This window comes from Phocoena phocoena, chromosome 3 (assembly GCF_963924675.1).
Source record: "Phocoena phocoena chromosome 3, mPhoPho1.1, whole genome shotgun sequence".
Classification (NCBI taxonomy): domain Eukaryota; kingdom Metazoa; phylum Chordata; class Mammalia; order Artiodactyla; family Phocoenidae; genus Phocoena; species Phocoena phocoena.
This window is the reverse complement of record NC_089221.1, coordinates 89,702,668-89,710,618: the sequence shown is the minus strand read 5'-3', so window position 1 is coordinate 89,710,618 and position 7,951 is coordinate 89,702,668.

The window sequence follows — 7,951 nt, the reverse complement described above, 5'->3', positions numbered from 1 at the left end:
GCCACCAGGGAAGCCCTCTATTTCTGTTTTGTAAATAAGTTTATTTGTACCATTTTTTTTTTAGATTCCACATATAAGTGATATCATATATTTGTCTTTGTCTGACTGACTTCAGTCAGTATGACAATCTCTAGGTCCATCCATGTTGCTGAAATGCCATTATTTCACTCTTTTTTATGGCTGAGTAATATTCCATTGTAGATATGTACCACATCCTATTTATCCATTCATCTATCAATGGACATTTAGGTTGTTTCCATGTCCTGGCTGTTGTAGACGGTGTTGCAGTGAACATTGGGGTGCATGTATCTTTTCAAATTATGGTTTTCTCTGGATATATGCCCAGGAGTGGGATTGCTGGATCATATGGTAGCGTCTAGTTTTAGTTTTTTAAGGAACCTCCATACTGTTCTACATAGTGGTTGCACAAATTTACATTCCCACCAACAGCATAGGAGGGTTCCCTTCTCTCCACACCCTCTCCAGCGTTTATTGTTTATGGATTTTTTGATGATAGCCGTTTTGACTGGTGTGAGGTGATATCTCACTGTAGTTATGATTTTCATTCCTCTAATAAATAATTAGCAATGTTGAGAATCTTTTTATGTACTGCTTGGCCATCTGTATGTCTTCTTTGCAGAAATGTTTATTTAGGTCTTCTGCCTATTTTTTTGATTGGGTTGTTTTTTTTGATACTGAGCCTCATGAGCTGTTTGTAAATTTTGGAGAATAATCCCTTGTCGGTCACATCATTTGCAAATATTTTTTCCCATACTGTGGGTTGTCTTTTCATTTTGTTTACAGTTTCCTTTGCTGTACAAAAGCTTTTTAGTTTAATTAGGTCCCATTTGTTTATTTTTGTTTTTATTTTCATTACCCTAGGAGATGGATCCAAAAGATACTGCTGCAATTTATGTTGAAGTGTGTTCTGCCTATGTTTTCCCCTAAGAGTTTTATAGTACCTGGTCTTACATTTAGGTCCTTAATCCATTTTGAGTTTATTTTTGTGTATGGTGTTAGAGAATGTTCTAATTTCATTCTTCTACATGTAGCTGTCCAGTTTTCCCAGCACCACTTACTGAAGAGACTGTCTTTTATCCATTGTGTATTCTAGGCCTCCTTTGTTGTAGATTAATTGACCATAGGTGTAGGGGTTTATTTCTGGGCTTTCTATCCTGTTCCATTGATCTAAATGTCTGCTTTTGTGTAGGACCATAGTGTTTTGATAAGTGAAGCTTTGTAGTATAGTCTGAAGTTTGGGAGCCTGATTCCTCCAGCTCCATTTTTCTTTCTCAGGATTGCTTTAGCTATTTGGGGTCTTTTGTGTCTCCATACAAATTTAAAGATTTTTTGTCTAGTTCTGTGAAAAATGCCATTGGTAATTTGATAGGGCTTGCATTGCATCTGTAGATTGCCTATAGTCATTTGCACAATGTTGATTCTTCCAATCCAAGAACATGGTATATCTTTCCATCTGTTTGTGTCATTTTTGATTTCTTTAATCAGCATCTTATAGTTTTCTGAGTACAGGTCTTTTGCCTCCTTAGGTAGGTTTATCCCTAGGTATTTTATTCTTATTGATATGACAGTAAATGGGATTGTTTCTTTAATTTCTCTTTCTGATCTTTTGTTGTTAGTGTATAGAAATGCAACAGACTTCTGTGTATTAATTTTGTCCTGCAACTTTACCAGATTCATTGATGAGCTCTAGTAGTTTTCTGGTAGCATCTTTAGGATTTTCCATGTATAGTATCATGTCATCTGGAAACAGTGACAGTTTTACTTCTTTTCCAATTTGGATTCCTTTTATTTATTTTTTCTTCTCTTATTGCTGTAGCTAGGACTTCCTAAACAGTGTTGAATAAAAGTGGTAAGAGTGGACATCCTTGTCTTGTTCCTGATCTTAGAGAAAATGCTTTCAGCTTTTCAGCATTGAGTATGATGTTGGCTGTAGTCTACAGCTGTACCACCCTGAACACACATGATCTCGTCTAAAAGTTATTTAAAATGCTTCTGTGACCTTACAAGTTTTAAAGTAAATGGTTTTAAAGATGTAATAATATATCTTGCTAACGTACTTCTAACATCTCTCTCCTAAGCCTAAGAACTTCACCCCTGATTTTCTAACAGCCCTGCAGTGAACTGAATCATATTAAAGGGTATCATTATTAAATTCCTCCAGCTTCATTTAAAATAGTAAAAAACCAAAAAGCAAACCAAAATAGCTGCTATGAACATGTATGTAAAAGTTTATGCATGAAATAAACCTTCAGGTATCCGGGTTAAATGCTACAAGACGATTTTAAATTACTGATTTCAGCTCTTTAATAGTTACAGAACTATTTTGAATGCTATTTTTTCTTGAGTAAGCTTTGGCAAGTTATATTGTTTCTAGGAATTCATCAAGTTTGTTTAATTTAGGTTATTTTCAAATTTATTATCAGAGAGTTCACAGTATTCACTTATTACCTTTTCAATCCCTGCTGTTTCTGTAGTTATTTATGTCTACTATTTCATTCCTAAGACAGTTTATTCTTTTTTTCTTGGTGAATCTCATTGAAGAACAAAGTCTTGGCTTTGTTTTTCTATGTAAGCTGTATTTCAAACATATCAGCGTAGGGAAAGAAATTAAAAAGCAGCTTTCATTTTTGTCTTTCATTGTTCCTTTAAAATTTATCCAGTTAAAGAAAGCCTTCCATTTCCACTGGATGGAAATGCAGAGAAGCCTTATAACTCAGGGTGTCTCACCCATGGCACTATTAACATTTGGGGCCAGAGAATTCTTTAGTGTGAAGATCTGTCTTGGGCATTGTAGGATGGTTAGCAGCACCCTGGCCTCTACCTATTGGATGCCAGTAGCACTTACCAGTTGTGACTAACCAAAAATATCTGCAGACATTGTTAAATATCCCCTGGGGGGCAATATTGCTTCCAGTTGAAAACCACTGCCATGACTCTTATGTTTAACCTTAGAAAACAAAGTTCTAGAATCACTTTATTTCTAATCTTTTAAGTTGAATGCTTAGCACATGAATTTTCAGCCTTTTTTTTTTTTTTTGGTTGTCAGGAAATTCAGTAAAATTTATTGCCTCGTTGTAATTAACAGATTTTAGATATCTGGTTTCCTCTCTTTTCTCTTTATAATTGGACTTTGTTTTTATTTATAATTTTCCTCTTTTACCATATGTTTAACCTTGTAGATGACTTCTGGTCTTCCCAAATTTGTACTTGAGGAATATACTTTAATATACACCAATGATTATTTATGGAACATCTACTTTGGGGTAAAAAAACTGTGAGGGTATCCTGATATAGGACTGATTTCAAGCCACAAGAAAGGGTTTGAGAAAGAGAACAATGAGGCAAAGAGAGGAGATATGCTCTTGTGAATCTGCTCGTCTCCCATTTCTAACTTTCTATATGCATCAGAGTGACGTAGAAGAGAGGCTGGACTTAGTTTGATATAAAAAGAAATTCAGGAGTGAAACTGGCTGGGGCAGATGGCTGCCTGTCCCCTGATTTGATTGAGGTTAAAGGTTCAACCATAGCAGACGAGATGTCCCCATCTCTGATTGATATTCCCTGGAAGACTAATGAAGTGTACAGTTCTGGAATAGAAAAAGCCTGGTTTCTGGGATTTTGGCTGCTGCAACAGGACCTTCAGTGAGGGACATCAGTGAGTAAATCCTCCCACTTTGCCCACTCACTCCCTTTCATAACGCACATACATCCTCAGTGTGTTCCTTCGAGTCCTGCTGTGCTGTATTACTGTGTCATACTCATTCCTTGACATTTGGCAGGGGGGCAGAGGGAAGGCTTCCGGAGGCTGCTTGGAAAATTAAATTGGGATAAAAACCCAACAGGCTTAAATTATTCATTGGCTTTTACCCAGGGCTAGAACGAAACGTTTGGGGGCTGGATGTGTTTGCATGAAAGGGAAAGATCCTCTGAATACGGAACAAGACCAAGCCCTAATGAAAGGTGGGAAGAGGCCAGGAGAGACTAGCTTCTAAGGTTGTCAATATCTCCACTTCCTATGACATTTATTTTTCTATTAATTCTTGGCATTTATATTGCTGTGATAGATCAATTAGCCTCTCACAATGTTCTAGTCCATTGACCTTATCATTTATCCTATGGTGCCAACTGTCACCACGGGGAGGCTGCAAAAGCAACATTTATAATTTTGAATTACCTAGGTCCTGAGCCGGGGAGACGTTAAAAGGCTTAGTTTAGATAATCAGCACACTAGATGACTGAACCTTTAAGGAATTTTCCTTTTTCTCATCACTTTGGAATTCTGACAGCTACACTGTGAAAGCAAGAGAACAGAACCCGTCCTGCACAGTGCTGGTGTTCAGAGATTCTAAAGTGACCCCGAGAAGACTTGGGAGATCACAGAATCCCAAGGCTGGAAGGGGCCTCGCCTTAGAGATCACTGTTATCAGCCAGGATCCTTGGCTGCAGGCAACAGAACCGCTCTATGGATAGCTTAGTAAAAGGGAATGAGCTGGAGGCTCCAAGGTCAATAGGAGGCTAGAGAATGAGGCTTGGGAATGGGAAGACACCAAGGGTGCTCTGGAGGACTAGGGCAACTTTACAGCAGTATTTTCCTAGGAACAGTGCCTTCCAACTCTTTCTTCTGTCCTTCAAGACTCAGTTTTGGGAGAAAGTATCCAATTGGGTAAATAAAGATTACGGATTGGTCCTTTGGCTTCCATAGTGGGAGGGCACCACCTGGACTACATTAAATACTGAAGAAGGAATCAGTATGCTTTTAGAGAAGCAAAATTAAAAAAAAAAGTTTTAATACTAGGTAATGATTTAGTCCAACCCGTTTTACAGTTGAGGAAACTGTGGCCTAGATAGTGATGTGGCTTGTTCAAGTTTACGAACTAGTAAGAGTCCAACCGGGGATGAGAACAGAGGTTTCCTCGCTCCCAGAGTGACGCTTGTTTCGATATCAGATGCCTTTGGAAGTAGCACCAACAGCCTGATTCAGTTGTAGTCATGAGTTTGGCCTAAGTGTGCTGGGTCAGTCCAATTGTAGCAGATTTGGGGAGTTTCAAAATACACTTCATTTACACTGTTTTTACCTGCAGGAACAACCACTGATACTTTTAATTAATGGAAACTAGTTCTTACATCCACGGTTTTTTGCAAGCAACATCACTGCCATCTGCCTAAAGAAATCACTAGCCAGAGGGGGATGTACAGTGAAGTCTAGAACTTTAAATGCTACGAGAACTCCAGGGAATTTCAGAGATGCTGTTCATCCATCCTGGGGACTGGAACTTCAGTCCAATAGCCAACCTTCCTTGGTTGGCTGGATGCACCTGGTCCTAATTAATTGAAGTCAGTAAAAGCACAGGTTGTCTGGGATGCTGTATCAGAAATCAAAACTGCCAGAGATGAGGATGGAATCTCAGACAGACAATTAAGAGTTATGGTGAAAGGATTCACGAAGGGCCAGAAACACCCAGCTCTGGTCAGCCAGAGTGCTGCAGGAGTAGGAAGGTTGGAAAGACTTGTATGGATGCATTTTGCTTGTCCTAAGAAGCTTGGCGGCTGCCCCACAAACAGGAAACATTTTTGAGAGGGGAGTGGTTACCTCTTCCAATCCAAGATCGGGGAGGGGGAGAGGGCTTGGTTTAACGCAGGGGAAACTGTGTAAATAACAGCATGCTGTTTTAGAAATGTTATCGATTTGCTGACTGAAGGGTAAACAGTAGTCCAGCAGCATCTTGGCTCTGTGACCAGCTCAGCCCTGTACACCAGCCAGGCAAGGATGCGTGCCTGTAACTGCCGCGCTGCAGCAGCTTTCAGCTTCTCTTTCTAAACATCTCTCTCAGCCACCTTTCTTCCCTAAATCCTTTTGTTATGTCTAAACAAATCCTGTTATGAAACAACAACAAAACCCCTGGCAAACAGCCAGTCCGCACAGAGAAATGGGACTTGAACTGTATTTCCGTTTTGAACTATATTTCAGTTTTGATTTCTAAACAGAGGAAGCAGTGATTGGACTGTAAGCAGCACACACCCATTATCATCAGAACTCAGAAGCTTAATTACAGAGAAACTGAAAGCTAATGATGTTTTATACATTGTTACATCCCTAGGAGGCCAGTTACCATGGAAATCTCTCCTTCCTTTTCTTCTGCTTAGAGAATATTTATATGGAAAAGAAAGAAATATAAACACGATGGAAAGATTAAACAAGACAAGACACAATTTGCTACAAATATTTACATTTATTATAAGAATACAGTTAAAAAAAAGTTCCACAGACCTATGCATGGTAATTGGTCTATTGGGAAAGAAAAAAGGGCTATTCAAAAATTATCTAAGTTTACAAAAATGATGAAATCATGTTTTAAAAAAGTAGAAAACAATTTAAAAACATCCTACAATGTTAGCTGAAGTTCAAAGTGTATTTCTTCTGAATGTAAAACTAACAAATAAATAAGTGTTAAATACAGATCCGAGTTAAAAATGGTAAAAGACAGACAACTAACTGCTTAGATATTTCTCTCTCATTCATTTTCAGACTTGTTTACAAAGCCAGATAAACTCACCAAAGGACTTGCTTCTGTGTTTTACACTTTAGCTTTTTATAAGAAGCACCCTATTTCCAGTGTTTCTTTAATCCACCTAACAAATATATTATTTTAAAATAACAACAAAAGAAGATTAAAGGTGCTTTAACCTGACAATATTGGCACTAAAAGGAAACTGTAAACCACAGGAGTGCTTTGCCCAACAGGCTTGCAGATGGAACATCTGTACCATGGGGGGCTGAGGGCACACCCCATTCCCACCCCATCATCCCACACTCATCTTCTAACAAAGGGAAGTGGAAGCAACCCAGAAAGTCACATTTCTGCAACCACTCACTGTGGGTCTGTGCCAGGAGCATGCAGTGCCTTAGGCCAGTGGGCTGCCCACCGTCAAATGGCTTGGGCGCCATTCATACATTTTGTCTTTGCTTTCCGTTTGCTTGCGTTCCTGAAGAAGTCAGGGCTGTTCCCGGGACTTTGACAACTTGATTTTATTCTCCTGCATTTATCTGGCTTTTCCTAACCCTATGTGGTTGTATGGCTACGACTTCAGAGAGTTCTAATCTTTTAGGGCACTCACCAGACCATACCAAGAGAAACACAAAGAAACCATAACATAAAGTCAGCAGAACTCATACTGCCACCAACCCCTGCTATACTCATATGTTGCTTAAGTAGGCCATGTGATTTAATATATTTAACATAAATTAAACATAAAACCTATACACATCTAATAAAGCTGTCTTAGTGAGAAATCTCAATGATTTATGAAGGAAAATGATAAACAGAAGTGGCCCATGAAAAGTGTGCTCCTGGCCACTGGTCCATGTTGAGAGTCTGATTATGTCACAGGATGCTGTGGGGTGACTGGCATTTCATACGGTGAAATGTTCGTCAAGTGAAAGGGAGTTTCACATTTTTGGCCACTTTGGTCATGAGTCTGAAACAAACAAAACCCCTCTCTACCAGTTCCCCTTTATCTTTGATTTTGACTTGATGCTCAGAACCTATAGCTGCGATTGGATTTAGAATCATAGGATTATAACATATACTTGTTATGGGGAATCAGGTGAACCTTGTAGAACCAATCTCTTTGACACTAAAGCCAAAAATAGTGAATTCCATTAAAACATGTATATTTTCCGTGCATTCCAAGTGTGAAAGGCCTAGCATCTGAGGAGGAATTGTGGCAAATAAGTTCATTTCTGTTGGAATTGGTCTTCCACTTGTAGCTGAAGTAAAGCAATTAGACCAGCAGGGGATGGGCCTCCCTAGCATCCTATCATCTAAATATAAGAACCGTTATGCTTTGGGTTAGGAGAAAACTTCACGGTCATATTAAGCATGGCTCTGGGCACCATGCCCTCTGCATTTGCTTACAACAGTCTGGCATT